Source organism: Marmota marmota, unplaced genomic scaffold (genome assembly GCF_001458135.2).
Source record: "Marmota marmota marmota unplaced genomic scaffold, marMar, whole genome shotgun sequence".
Lineage (NCBI taxonomy): Eukaryota > Metazoa > Chordata > Mammalia > Rodentia > Sciuridae > Marmota > Marmota marmota.
Genome location: NW_025999932.1, coordinates 42,549,643 through 42,565,802, shown reverse-complemented (window position 1 = coordinate 42,565,802; position 16,160 = coordinate 42,549,643). Strand labels below are relative to the sequence as shown.

Here is a 16,160-nt window from a genome sequence, read left to right as displayed (position 1 = left end):
ATATATATATATATATATATATATATATATATATATATACACATCCATATATATCAGTTCCTTTTTTAAAGCAACAGGTGCACATTGTGTATATTTTTCTATGTGTATGGTGGAATAGGTAAAAGCATCTGACTGTTGGATACCTATTGAAATAAAGAGAGTCATATGCCATATATATTAACACAAAGAACCAATAATTTATATAGAAGAGTTTCATAATTCACAAAGTAAAGACAACAGTAGATATACTTTCCTGCTAGATCTACTGAATGATGAAGAAAGAAGGAGCTCACTCTAACACTTTTTTACTGTGATGAATGGAATCCCTTTTGCATAATAATTCTTTTGATAAAACACTACATGGAGTTTCCATTCTCTGCCATAGGAATAGAGAAATATATGACTTAGTGGCAGTTTATGGTAAAAACCAGGATTTTGCTTTGAGAACTAACAGAACTGCCAAGAAATCTCATCAAAGCATAGTTTGATAAAAATAAAAGTAAATAAAAAATTAAGAAGTATATTTCTAAAATAAAAGTACTTTTTCTAGTCTGATCTAAATGTATTGTACCATCATTGGGAGTATCATAGTCCATTTGGGAAAGTAACTCTTAAACAAGTTCAGAGGAAAGCAATTCTGAAGGTGAGGGCACATAGAATCAGATATGGTCAATGAGACTTTAGTATTTAGTGTGGTGGTAAACACACATCCCAAAATATTTCTCTTTCATTGCCAAAGCCTCTGATAATGTTTATCAGGATACTTTGAAAACATATAGTAAAATCTGCCACGCAACCAGTGGGAGCTTCATGAAAGAAGGTTCAGTTCATAAGAAATTGCTAGTGAGTTTTAAATTAAAGAGACAGACTCTCATTACCTTAACACCAGCTCCAAGATGGCTTCTCCTAGCTCCCACCTCCAGCCACCTAATGCGGTGGTGAGGTTTACAGAAGAGACTAGCGAAAGAGGGAGAGCACGCCAGGGAGTGAGCTTTTATTGGGGAACAAAAAATTCAAGGGAAAATCCCATCCAATGAAGGTTAAGGGGAACAGCATCCCAAGGTCAAGGACAATGATTGGGTGTTCATGTCAATGGCCAGGCACGCCTCTGCAAGGACAAGCCCTCAGACCTGGGAAAGGGTGGGGAAGGCTTTCAACACAGCTGTGTTTAAGCACCTCTCACCCAGCCAGGGAGGTAACTCAAATCACGTGCGAGGATGGCCTCCCACAGTAAAACCTGGCCTGGCATTCTGAGTGGCATAATCAGTTTTGAATCACATGGTAGGCCTCCTTCATTGAACACAAGGCTTCAACCTCACATCAGGCAACCCCCTGCTGTCTTCCTTTGTCTTTTCCTTTGCAAATGCTTTGTGCATCATGCACATTCATCCAGTGGGTGGCAGTATGTGCTCTAGAATGTTTACTGTTTCTGGTCTCACTCTAACAGAATTTCAGGCATCAAACTTTTCGACTAGGAAAATAGCCATCTTATCAAATCTTAAGAAAACGTATTGTCTTGAATGTAAGCTCCTACCCAGAGGAGACTACAGGAATTTTAATAGTGTTAATACTTCTTGCCATTTACTCTCAACACATTCTCCCTTCTGTTATCAAATTCACACACCACACATGTACAAAATAGATTTCCCCACATGCTCTTCAGTTTCATCACCATTGTATAGATTTTCACATCTGAAATAGACACATGCCCTTTCCAAATCCCTCAAGCCCACTTGCCATCTTCAGTGTTCTCCGTACCCTACCTCTTATTTCTGTGGCTCTTGCCTGCCAGAGGGCTTCCCCCCACTTTCTGTTTAGTTTCTTAAATATCATACCACCTCCACAGTGAAATCAAGAGATAGACCAGTGAGTTCCCATATAATATCATATGTATCTCCTCTGACTCTGCACTGTGTCTTAGATAAACAGCAGATTCTGGTTTCATTACCTATAGTCTTGGAAAGTCATATGGTTCCCTTTTACTGAAACCAATTTTTTTTTTTTCATAATGAACAATGAGGCCAATTGACTTGGATTATGTGAGACTTATCTTCAATGAAGGGAGGCAAAAATGTCCAAGAGATTAAAGTACATGTCAAGTATGATTACAACCATGAAAAACCCACAAAAATATGGACATATTTTAAAATATGAAAAAAAGTTCCTAATAATAGTTGTTCTAGATGGAGTTGTGAAAGCTTTTATCTCCCCTTTCTGCTATCTTGTGGTTTTCCCTATATTATCTTTAATGAAAAATATTTACAAATATACTTAAATCATCTTTAATTTTTCTCTTACCTAGATTAAAAACTTCTGCTTCCTTTGTATGTTCTGCTAATTTTCCCATAGTTCCTTAGTAGTATTTTGACATTTCCTTGAATATCCACTGCTGGGAGCCATTAGCCAAGTAGGTATGACAATTTCCTTGCCAGCGTACCCCATGTTGCAGTGACATTGAATGTAGGTGACCTTGCTCAAGGACCAAGGCGGATTAGGGCGTTCCCGGTTTAGGTTCCAGGTTTAAGGTTTAAGATTATTCCTGCTGGGAATAGGGCGTATCCTGGGTTCCCCTTGAGTTCTCACGGGATTCAGACAGTATATTTTGGAGACAGAAGCCCAGTGGAGTGGATTTGGGCAGAGAACGTGGATTTCCCCAGAACGTGATTGTAGACGGCTGGTGTGAGTTCCGGAATAAAGAGTTGCTGTTTGAATCTACAAGCTGTGTGGTGGCTCATGATTGTGTGCCCAGCCAGACTGTGGCATTTGTGCCCAGCCAGACTGTGGCAATCCACATAGCACTGGTTATTGCTGAGTGTAATAGCTTTGACTTATTTTTTTACAAAAAATAAATTTCTTATTTTGACTAGCTTTTGTTTTACAGAGAATTGCAAAAACAGTACAATTTCCATAAACCCCAGGCCCAGTTTCCCCTATTACTAGCCTCTAACATTAGTTGTCTCCTTTGTCACAGTTAATGAATCCATAGTGATACCTTATTGTTAACTAAAGTCCTTTCTTTATCAGACTTCCTTTGTTTCCAACTGATGGCCATCTCCCCTACCTAATGTCCAGTCCTTTTTCTTTTCCAGGATGCTGTCCAGGAAGGCACGTTGAATTCAATCATCACGTCTCCTTAGGCTTTCTTGGCTGGGGCAGTTTCTCAGTCCTAGTCAAGATCTTGGCAGCTTTGAGGAGTACTGGCCAGGTATTAAGTTGACTGACCCTCGTTTAGGATTTTTCTAATATTTTCCTCATAATTAGCCTGGAATTTTAGACTTTGGAGAGAAGATCACAAAAGTAAAGTGTCATTCTCGTAACCTTTTATCAAGACTATGTCCTGCCCACAGAACACAGTGTTGTTGGTCACCTGCCTGAAGTAGTGTTTCCAAGGTTCCTCCACTGGAAAGTTACTCTTTCATTTTCCTTTTGTTCCTCACTGTTTGAAAGTGTATACATAGCTCAGACTTGCTAAGTGGAGAGTTATGTTTTACCTCAATGTGATGTCTACATAAATTATTTGAAATGCTTCTGTATAGGAGAGTTGTCTGCTTTCCTCCATTTATTGTTTAATCATTTATATTAGTATGGACTTTTGGATATGTATTTTTTTTTAGTTTTACTGATTTTTTAAAATACATGACATCAGCAGAATGCATTACAGTTCTTATTATATATATAGAGTACAATTTTTCATATCTTTGTATATTCACGCCAATTCATGCCTTTATACATGTACTTTGTTTTTTTTGCATTACAATTCTTATTACACATATATACCAAAATTTTTCATATCTGTTTACATATAAAGTATGTTGATATGCAATTCAAGTCTCCATACATGTGCTTTGGATAATGATGTCCATCATATTCCACCACCCTTGCTAATCTCCTGCCCCCTCCCTTTCCCTCCCACCCCTCTTCCCTATTTAGAAATCATCTAATCCTCCCATGCTCTCCCTTCATACCCCACAATGAGACAGCCACCTTATATCAGAGAAAACATTTGGCATTTGTTTTTTGGGGGATTGGCTAACTTCACTTAGCATTATGTTCTCCAACACCATCTATTTACCTGCAAATACCATGATTTTATGCTATTTTAATGCTGAGTAAAATTCCATTATGTATATATGACACATTTTTTTATCCATTCATCCACTGAAGTGCATATAGGTTGGCTCTACAGTTTAGCTATTGTGAATTGTGCTGCTATAACATTGATGTGGCTGTGTCCCTGTAGTATGCTGTTTTTAAGTCCTTTGGGTGGATATGTATTTTCTATTTTTAATATTAATCCAGTGTTACTTTACTTTTGTTGCTCAGATTATTCATTTGGAGTTTATCCAGTTGGGTTACTATTTATATCTGACATAACTTTTTTTTTCTTTATACTTTTTAAGCCCTTTTATTTCTTCCTTCCTTCCTTCCTTCCTTCCTTCCTTCCTTCCTTCCTTCCTTCCTTCCTTCCTTCCTTCCTTTTTTCTGTCTTTTCTTCTCTCTCTCTCTCTCTCTCTCTCTCTCTCTCTCTCACATTTCTTTCTTTTTTTCTCTGTCTCTCTTCTGAGGTTTGATCCCAGGCCCTCAGGCATACTAAGCAAGAACTTTGCCAGCAATCTATTCCCCAGTACTTTTTATTCTGAAACAGTGACTTGCTAAATTTTCCAGGCTAGCTTTCGATTTGCAGTCTTCCTATCTCAGCCTCCTGAGTACCTGGGATTACAGGCATGCCCATGGAGCCCAGCATTCCTTTAATTTCTGACACTATAGATCTTCCTTCTGAGACTACATGGATATAATTCTTCTTATATAGTCCCTACCCAAGTCCTAGAATTTGTTGATTATTTAATTTATTATCATCATCATAATCATTATCATTACTGCTGAAGACTGAAAGCAGTGTCTTGCCCAGCCTAGGCAAGTGCACTATTGCTGAACCTTGTATGATGATCATAATAAAGATTAAAATTTAAAACGAACTGAGTATCATCCAGGCACAGAGGTGCATGCTGTAATCCCAGCTATTAAGAAGGCCATCACAGGAGAATAGCAGGTTTAAGCCCAGATTTAGCAATTGAACAAGACCCTGTCTTAAAATAAATAAATGTGAAAAACCAGCCTCTACCTCAGAGCAAAGCCTGTTCAAGGAAGGGACATCACCTTTGTCCTTGGAAAGACCCACAGAGCACTCCTAGGCACATTCCCACCCTGCTAAGATGTTTATCTACAAATAACAGGAGAGATCTGCTGTGCCAGGTGTCCCTGACTCAGTCAGGCTAGGTGGGGATCCATAGCAACCCCCTAGCAGCCACCAATCAGCATGAGACAGGGAAATACCTGGGATGCCAGATGACCCTCCCAGTAGTTTATGGTGGTTGATAACGTGTTGGGAAACCATGTAGTTCAGCATGTACACCCCTTTTGGCTTAAACCAATCAGGTCAAATGAATCCCCCTCTTGTAGTAACCAATCACCCCTACCCAACTTGTTCCCGCCAGTGAATGTGCTAATCATGTTTTAGGGTTGTTATTTGATTTTCCTGCGGTGTGTGACGATTTGCTAAGAGATGCTATGATGTATGTGGGAGTCCCTGCCTTCTCCAAAGAGTGTATAAAACTGCTGCAAACCCTGGGCTCGGGGCCTCTCAGCGTCACCAGTTCCTGTGTGTGCGCACGGAGGACCGAGCTAGCTCGCAATAAACACCTCTTTGCTGCTTACATGGATCTTGGGTCTCTGGTGGTCTTTTGAGGGTCCCGAATTCGAGCTTAACAAATGCAAATGGGCTATGGATATAGTTCAGTGATAAACACCCTGCTCAGTACCACAATAAAAGGGGAAAAAAGTGGGGCTGGGGATGTGGCTCAAAGGTAGCACACTGCCTGGCATGCATGCGGGCCCACACTCGCCTGGCATGCATGCGGGCCCGGGGTTCGATCCTTAGCACCACATACAAACAAGGATGTTGTGCGAAAACTAAAAAAAAACTAATAAATATTAAAAAATGGGGAAAAAAGTACTGTGTGTCTGTTGTGTATAAGAACTTGTATTAGGAATACCATTCTTTAAAAACAATTGAACATGAAGAGTTTGATTTGCTTGAATTTGTGGGGTTCTCTGGGTTAAGGGAATAGCAAGCCATTTCATAGAGCACTTCAGGCCTTTGACAGGAAGAGCAGAAATACAATTTACTAAGACATCTCTTTTCAGTTATATCTTGTATTTTAGCTGAAAAAATTACACAAATATAAGACTTCAAGTAGGTAATGACATTTGTAGGTAGTTTTTAGGTGACCTTCCAATTTTTCCTCCTCGATGTCATTTCAAATTCAGATTTTATATATATATATATATATATATATATATATATATATATATATATATATAATCTCAGTTTCATTTATTAACCTTAATATTTATCTTCAATGAGGGGAGAAAAAATGTACAAGAGACTAAAGTGCATGTCAAGTATGATTACAACCATGAAAAACCCACAAAAATATGAACATATTTTAAAAAATGAAAAAAAGTCATGTCGTATTTGTTTACCTTTCAACTACTGTCCATGAGTGAAGCTTGTTTTTGAGGAAGGCATCAACTGTGCATAAGAGAAGATCCTGGGGTTTGTCAAGCCAAAAGGAATGGCATCTAGGAAGCCTTTTTGAGAAACTTCTTGCTAAGGAGGAAAGATGATGACATAATCAGCAGAAAGCTAGATCAGAACCAGAAAGATTCCTCCAGTTATGAGTTCAAATTCAATTGCCACAAGCTTCCTTGTCATTTCTGACAGTTCTTCTTATGCTCTGACTGTCTCAGAAGCTTTGAACTCAGGTAATAACTTTCAAGGAAAACCATGGTTTGTGTGTTTTTATCAAACAATTCCATGACTATAAGGGATGGTTACCTATCATTTTTTTCAAACTAAATTCCCATTATAAAGTCAAGAACATTAGAGGAGGACATAACCTTAGATATCACTTACATAATGATTCTATATATACCAGGACAAGAACCAGAGAGGTCTGGTGTATTCCTTTGGGTCACTCCACAGTCAATAGTGTGGAATTAAATACTGACTCTCTTGAACTTCAGATCAGAGCTTTTTTTTTTTTTAAAGAGAGAGAGAGAATTTTTTATTTAATATTTATTTTTTAGTTCTCGGCGGACACAACATCTTTGTTTGTATGTGGTGCTGAGGATCGAACCCGGGCCGCACGCATGCCAGGTGAGCGCGCTACCGCTTGAGCCACATCCCCAGCCCAGATCAGAGCTTTTTTAAAAATATTTCTTTTTTCATTGTAGTTGGACACAATACCTTTTTTTCACTTATTTTTATGTGGTGCTGAGGATCAAACCTAGGGCCTCACACGTGATAAGCGAGTGCTCTACTGCTGAGCCACAACCCTAGCCCCAAATCAGAGCTTTTTTCTACAGAATTGTGCTTTGTTAAACATTTGTACATCTGACTCATTCATTTATTCCACAGAATGTTTATGAGAGCTGTTTCATGCCTGACACTATGCTAGAGTTCGCAAGTACAAATTTGCACCACTTTTAGTAATTAAATAGAAATATGAGTAAACTACCACCAGGTGGCATAAGACTTCAGGTAGGTAATTACTTTTGTAGGTTATTTGTAGGTGACCCTCCAATTTTTCCTCCTTGATGTCATTTCAAGTTCAAATGATAAGAACAGGTCTGAATGTGCAATTGAGGCTTATCATTTTCTATCAGGATACCACAATTCTTCCAGCTTCCCAGGCAAAAGTCTTTGAGTTATTTTTTGTTTTATTTCATCTCTTACTTAATGAGTCACTGCTAGTACAGACTGGCTCCTTTCCTCATCTTTAGCCCTTTTGTAAAAACCCTCCAATGTAGCTATATCAGAAAGAAAAGAAAAAAAATACCTTGTGTGCATTTCTCAGCGTATTTCAATTTTACTGCTTCTGAGTTTTGCTCTTGCTGTTCATTTTCCCTGAAATTCCTTCTCTTTGAAACTCTCTCCATCATCACCTCACTCTAGCTGAGTCCAAAGTCACTAATGTTCAGCAAGCACTTGAGTAGTTATTTTTCAGCTAAAATACAAGATGTAACTGAAAAGAGATATCTTAGTACATCAAAACATGGGTGATAGTAATATAGGAAAGGCCCAACTCTATTTTCTACCCTCACACAGAATCTATCTTCTTCCCAGCTCTCCCTACTTGAGAAAGTCTAGTAGATCAAATGGCTATGTGCCATCTTAGAGGCATTTTACCAGGCAGTGTGGTTACCCAGGTATCAATCCTGCAGAGGTGGTCAAGAAAAAGACTGGTCCTTGTGTGGAGTCTGAAGGTGATTCAAATAATTTAAAAGGATACAGGGTCAAAAATGTTTCTACACAGTGAGGTGAAATAGTTTGGCACTTCAAAACCTAACAGTGGTAGGGTGGGTAGAAGGTATCCTGCACATAGGCAAGTGGGAAAAGGCAATTTAGGAAGGTACAGCTGGGTGTGGGGGTGCCCACCTGGAATCCCAGTGGCTTGGGAGGCTGAGGCGGGAGATCACAAGTTCTAGGCCAGCTTCAGCAGCTTAGTGAAACCCTATGCCACTTAGCAAGACCCTGTCTCAAAAAAAAAAAAAAACCCTGTCATCGAAAAAAAAAAAAAAAAGAAAGAAAGAAAGAAAGAAAAAGAAAGAAAGGAAGGAAGGAAGGAAGAAATGGCTGGAAATGTGGCTCAGTGGTTAAGTGCTGCTGGGTCCAATCTCTAGTACCAAAACAAATAAGAGAAAAAATAGAGGCAGGGACTAGATTATGAGGACCCTCGATTGGCTTGCAAAGAAGTTAAGGCTTTATCCTGTAGGCATTAGAAGTTATTACAAGACTTAGAACAGGGGAATGACAAGAACGGATTTGCCTTTCAGAAAGATCCTTCCTGATTGTGGTGTGGATTAGAAAGGGGTAAGACCAACTAGGCAACCAATTAGAAATGACCATAGAGCCTGGATGGGTGGGGATGTTAAGCCCTGAAGAAAGGTAAAAGCTGTGCTGAAGGAGGGGCAAGAATGGATCTGAAAGGTTCAACAGAATTTGGTGAATAATCAGATATGGGAGTAGGAGATAGGATTGGGTGGATCCCAGGTTCCTAGCTGATATCACTAATTAGGAGAGAGGATACAGAAACTAAGTAGTTCTTAGAGATGGTGATGATGAATGTGTTGAGTTTATTTGGGAATATTTTGGTCTGATTATTTGTATTAATTAACTTCATACATTAATATATGGGTTAGAATGAAAGTTCTCAGTATTGAAAAACTTCCTTAATACCATTCTTCAATTTGTCAAAAATATTTAAATGTGTTCCTTCTTTCTTGTAGTAGTTAGGAACAGTGGGGATTGTGGATCATAGATTCCCAAATATCTAAAACAGTGTCATTCTCGTACATTTTTATTATTTTAACAAATGCAATTTGTTCACTCTGTAATTGATACAATGTAATTTTTATATCTGTAAGACTTTTGTGCACATGTAAACTCATAAATCATCAAAAGGTTTAAGATATGACTTCCAGAACTCAATACCCAATAGAGAACCATTCAGCAGTAAATGGCTATGTTTAAAGATGTTTGTGGGACATGCAGAAAGTGGGCCTCATGTTGAGTAAGGAGGAACCAGAGAGGACTGCAGTGGGTATAGCTGAGCAAATCTCTAAAGTATGAGCAGATTCTGAAAAGTCAGATGGGGCAAAGAGAACAGCATTATGAGGGACAGGTAGGAGTCCATGTCAGTGAGTTCAAGGGGGATGAAAGGCCTTGGCCAATCTTGATTACCCTTTGGACTCAGCTAGAGTAACTTAATGAATCTGATAGGTTCTCTGACTCCTATTGCTGCTCTCCAGCATCCACATTCTCTTCAGCATTCATTTTGTGATAGTTTTCCTAAGGTGTAATGAAAATTTTTGGTTATATGTTTTCCAGGTTGTTTTTCTATCCTTTACCTGGTTTTTCTAAATCTGAATCTCATTCTGAATTTTAGATTTTCAGGCCTTAGTGTTAAAATCATTTAATAAATTTTAGTATTCTCTAACTGCCCTAGTTTCTCTTTTTTGGTAACATCCCATTTGCCTGTGAGGTCCACATGCAGCCTTTTGAGGCAATGTAACTAAACTCCCATTAGAGTTAACTGTGTAATAATGAGGTACTCATATAACATATCCTGAAAAGGAGTAGATGAATTCAACATTTGGTAAGGATACATAATAGCAAATCTTGCAAGGAGGCATTCAATAAATCTTTCTGAATGACTGAATTTCACATAATAACCTGTAAATAAGGAAGACTGCATCTTCTTCATTGCATAACTTCATTAAATGTGTTTTACTGCCAGAGCAAGATATACAAGAGGGGCTCAGAGGATAATTTGCCAGGCCATGGTGCTTCTGCATCTGATTTCCTTTGGCTTCTTCTGTCACAACAAGCTTCCTGGTCCTCTGAGGGTCAGGGACCCTTCTCTCTAGGGGGTCTGAAGTACATCAAAACATGACTTCTGTTTACCAAGTGGCTGACTTCCACTTTTGTTATTTGTTTACAAATAGGAATTTAAAATGTTTTGAAAACAGTTTTTTCTTTAAAGCTGGTAATCCTTTTATGATTTGTTTTATTGTTTCTCAACAAGCTACTAATGTCACTGATAAAGCAAGATTGTAACTTAATGAGCCACACTTTGATGGTTGATCATAAATTCTCAAATTAACATAGTCCCAATGAAGGATATTTTATTATCTGTGTCTATGTCTGTATCTACATAGGATTTCACATATGTGAATTATGAATCAGTAACTCCAAATTGGAAGGAAATATAAAAATGAATTCTGCCTAAATCCTACTTTGTGCAGATGAAGAGATGTGTGACTGGTAGATTGTTCTTTTTCTTGTACTTAAGAGGCTAGTACTAAATTTAAACACAATCCATAAATACCCTCCTTTCTGATATAATTTGCTATGATTCTATGCTCTGCTGAGCATATTACATGTTATGTAATGCTCTTACATCTATTGGCTGTGTCTTATCTCCTGAAAGTCTACAGATACTTTGAAGGAAGAGATTATGTTTTATTTGTCTTTTCATTCCCAATTGTACCTGCTCCAGTTCTTTCCTAGTAGCTGCTGTGAAGTTGAACATGAATCATGCAGGTAGCCCTGATCCTGCACTGAAATCAAGGAAATAGGCATCAGGGTGATAGGTCTCCTTCAGATGTGGCAGATTGTCTTCTGTTCCAGGACACCTGTAGTTTCAGGTGGATAACCTGTTCAGTGTTTGGAGCCCTACTCTCTTCATTCTTTGCCTGATAGTTACAAAGCTACATCTCTCTGCTGAAGCCCACCTTTCCCATTGTTTTCCCAGTCCCAGCCTCAACTGCCTTGAACTAGACCAGACTTGCTAATCCCTGGTTTGGATTCAAGTTAGAGTAGCTGCCTTTTCTCCAACCTTTCAACACTGTGCTCCTCAGCTCAGCCCTCCCTCCTGTTGGCAAGCCCTGTGGTAAACACCTTAGGCAATCAGGGGTAATTCCACTGAGAGCTGAAGCTCTTCCTTGTCCAACACTTTTATATAAAATAAGTGGGCAGGGGAGCTGTTAAATTATTTTCAAAAATAAATTTGGACACTAATTATTCATTTGACAAATATTTATTAAATACCTAACATCTCCCATACCAGATGCTGTTGTGGATGCTGGGGATATAGCTGAGAACAAAACCAAATCCCTTCCCCTATGAGGTTTATTTACATTCTTGTCAGGGAGAGACCAAGAAATGAATACATGGATAGATATGTAATGTTCAGTCACTGCTAAAATTTAGTGATTAGTGTGATGAAACATTAAGCAGCAAGGAAAGGGGGTAGAAAGTAACAGGAGGAGTTGCTAATTTAGACAGGATGGCCAGGGAAGGCCTGGACAGAGAGACATTTTGGAATCATCTACAGAAGAGTGCAGTTGTTCTGGAAGACAAATTGAGAAAGCAGTATAAAAAGGAGAATAATTGACAGAGGGTTGACCTTTCGATTGGCAGCATGGAAATTAATGGTTATCAAGGCAACAGCAGTTGTATTGACTTGGAAGAGACCTGATTGGAATCACCTCAGACTGAGTGGGAGAGGAGGAAATGGAGAGATGCAAGTGCACTGTGCCTTTGAGGCACATTGCTTCAAAGGAAGCAGTACCCACAGAGAGCTGTGGGACCAAGATAATTTTTTATTTTTTCCAAGCTTGAAGAAACCACAGCATTTTTATGTGCAAACAAAGATTCAGTTAAGAAGGAAAACTGGTGATGCAAAAAAGAGAGAGGTTGCAGTATGGAGAAGAGGCAGTGGGATTCAGTGTGCATGTGAACCACATTTTTTTAATATTTATTTTTTAGTTATAGTTGGACATAATACCTTTATTTTATTTGTTCATTTTTATGTGGCACTGAGGATCGAACCCAAGACCTCATGTGTGCTAGGCAAGTGCTCTACTGCTGAGCCACATCCCCAGCCTATGTGAACCACATTTCTCCTATAAAAATGCAGAAGCCGTGTGTGAGGCACTGGATTGGATTCTCAGCACCGCACATAAATAAACAATTTAAATAATGATCCATTGACAACTAAAAAAGTTCAGCGCTTTGACATTTCAAAAGAAGGCAGATTATCAATGGTAAAATCAGTGGTAAACTAACCATTTTGGCAAGTGCACATTTTATTTCTGGTCTGTTGTGCTTTCTCATCAGTATAATTTGAAATTACACTGATAATAAGATTATTATGAAGAATTTTTAATGGCCTTCCAGTGAAGTCATTGGTGTCTTAATGATTTATTGGCCATTTCTAATCCTAGAATAACTCGAAACTCTTACTCATCAGTATATGATAAGTAATCTATCACATTATTATAATCAGACCTATATAGTTAAAAAAATAACAGCTTCCTTTCTGTTTCTGTGGAACTTCTGCTAAATGGGGCTATAATTCTCTAAAATAAAACCTCAGAGAAAACCCAGTTGGGAAAAGTATGATCCTAATGGACAGAAGACTCAACCTTTCCTGTTTGGGTTTTTCTCTTTATAGTACCTCAGTTCTGTGTTTCCAAGAATAAATAGAGGTAGAAACTTACTGAAAGTTCAATCTACTCTTTACTTCCTCCACAGGATGAAAACTTTAGATAAGTAAAAAACAAGATTTTAGGATATCAGAGCCATGGTCATCAATAGCTTCTATACTCTCAGTAAATGTAAAACTTAGGGCAGTTGAAAAGCATTCCTATGGATGTAAAACTAGAGGTTTTTAAATTTAGGAAAAAATACTAAAGCTCATCTATTATCTTGCACCTTATTTTACAGAGAACAAACTCAGTGACAAAGTGGTTAAATAATAGACATAGAAGTGTTGTCAGCTGTGTTGGGTGAGTTTTTAAGTTAATAAAGAGAAAAGTAAAATAGTAATGAAGTAACTATGATATTCCTTCATTTATTGAGTGATTCCATATACTGGGTACTATGCTTACCACTTTAAATTCATAATCTCATTTAACATTTACAGCATCAATATGTGGTGGAAAGGTGGTTGTATTAACCAGTTGTCACAGAACCATATTCATCACTTGCCTCCATTTCATTCTCTGTAAGTGACCAATAATTTATAATGCTGAATCCTTGAGGCTCTACATTCCTTTAAAAATATATTTCTATTTCTTTACTATGTAATCCTCAGGCACAGTCTACATTGGTATCAGTACTATCTGTGAAATTTTTAGAAGTACCAATTCTCAAACCTTCCTAGGTCTACTGAATGAGCAATTTCTGTTTAAAGCCCTCCTACCAGGTAATTAAAATATACACTAAAATTTGAGAACCACTGCTTTAGAGCAGACTATTATAGGCACCAGTAGAAGCTTCTGGATCTCTTTCCTCATACTATTAAACAAATAAACAAATAAACCAACCAACCAAACCATCCTACATCCTTGAGTAGTGACCATAGAGATAATTGCCACCATTAAAAACTTGGAGGCTATGTTTGTTTGGAAAAGTTGCTGTGGTTTGAAAGTGTTCCAAAATATATGTGTTAGGAACTTAAACCCAATGCCACAGTGTTGGAAGGTGGGGCTTCACCCTCATGAATTAACTAATTCAGATTATAAAAGAGCTTGAGGCTGCAAAATCAGTGTCTTATTTTCTCATCTTCTCACCTTCTTGCCTTCTGCTGTGGGATAACGCTGCAAGAGGATTCTTGCCAAATGCTGACAACTTGATATTGAACTTCCCAGCTTCTGGTGCTGTAAAAAACAATAATTTTCTTAAGTTACGAAGTATGTGGTATTTTAAAAATGTGTTCTTATTAGTTATACATGACAGTATAATGTGTGTGTGTGTGTGTGTGTGTGTGTGTGTGTGTGTGTGTATATATATATATATATATAGAGAGAGAGAGAGAGAGAGAGAGAAACTTTTCATTCTTCTGCTTGTAAATGATGTAGAATTACATTGGTCATCATGTAATCATATATACACATAGGAAAGTAATGTCTGATTCATTCTACTATCTTTCCTATTCCCATTCCTTCTCCCTTCCCTTTATTCCTCTTTGTGTAATCCAACTTACTTCTATCCCCCACCACTTCACTTACTGTAATTCAGCATCTGATATCAGAGAGAAATAATTATGATATTCCTTCATTTATTGAGTGATTCCATATACTGGGTACTGTGCTTACCACTTTAAATCCATGATCTCATTTAACATTTATAGCATCTATATGTGGTGGAAAGGTAGTTTTTTGGCATTTCATGTTTGGGGATTACCTTATTCCACTTAGCATTATAGTCTCCAGATCCATCCATTTACCTTCAAATGCCATAATTTCATTCTTCTTTGACGCTGAATAATATTCCATTTATATACTACATTTCTTTATCTATTCATCTGTTGGAGGGTCCCTATGTTGGTTCCATAGTTTTGCTATTGTGAATTGAGCTGCTATAAACACTGATGTGGCTGTGTCACTGTAGTTTGCTGCTTTTAAGCCCTTTGAGTATAAACCGAAGAGTGGGATAACTGGTCAAATGGTGGTTCTGTTCCAAGTTTTCTGAGGAAAGCTCCATACTGCTTTTTATAGTGTTTGCACCAATAATGTATGAGTATACTTTTCCCCCACATCCTCACCAACATTAATTGTTACTTGGATTCTGGATAATTGTCATTTTGACTGGAGTGAGATGAAATCACAGTATAGTTTTAATTTGCATTTCTCTAACTGCTGGAGATGTTGAACATTTTTTCATATATTTGTTGACCTATTGTACTTCTGTGAAGTGGCTGTTCAGTTCCTCAGTATGTGGTTTAGCAACAGAAAATGACCTAAAACAGAAGGAATTGCTATTATATTCTCATTTAGCTCACCAGTTTGGCAGTATTGTAGTCATTGACAATGAATTATTAAAACTCAACCAATTCAATTGAAACTGGTAGATGTTCAGAGGTAGTTTTTTGTTTTGTTATTATTGTTGTTAATTTTTCTGATAAAAACTGCATACTTTCTGATGCACCTAGTATTGGGCCTTAATGGATCCTAAAAGCAATGGGAAAACATTCAAGAGGGGCTTAGCTCCCACTCCCATGAGTAGAAGGCCACTCATTCCCTTTTCACCTTCTTCTTCTATCTCTGGTTGCCTGTGGAGTTTCCTGTGCCTTGTTGCCTGAGGAGGAAAAAAAATGCAGCTCTTATTGATAGATGGTTCTGCTCCAAATGCTGACATCAGGCTTTCAGGGGGGACATGAGTGGATTTCCATGTCAGGAAATCTTACCTCTAGGTAAATCTAAGCAAAAATGGTATGGTGAACTTTGCCTGTGAGAAATACAGTGTTTCAAGAATTGCTCTTGGGTCTTCAATTTTAAACATTATACTACTTGAAACACATTTACATTAATTAGGTAATCTACTGAGTTGACCTGAATATTGGAACCATTGGATTAAAAGTACTGTCCAGTTTTAGAAGTAATACTATAGAAAATGTTGCACATTCTTTAATCAAACACCATCTGTATTAATCAAGTGTACTGCAGTAATATTGTTTAGCAATCCTCCCAAAATAGTGGCATAGAATACTATTTCTGGCTGACACATCTAAAAGTCAGTTGAAGGTTGG

At 37.8% G+C, this 16,160-nt stretch overlaps 1 long non-coding RNA gene across 1 annotated transcript in view; it reads right to left on the bottom strand.

Moving 5' to 3' along the window:
* The window catches only part of LOC125616166, a 17,610-nt gene extending 3,321 nt beyond the window's left edge, over positions 1-14,289 (bottom strand). The window contains exons 1-2 of the long non-coding RNA XR_007346814.1: positions 14,203-14,289; positions 6,544-6,670 (exon numbers count right to left, since the gene is read on the bottom strand). This is a non-coding gene — a long non-coding RNA (uncharacterized LOC125616166). The remainder of the gene's footprint in view (positions 1-6,543; positions 6,671-14,202) is intronic.
* Positions 14,290-16,160: the final 1,871 nt, after the last annotated feature.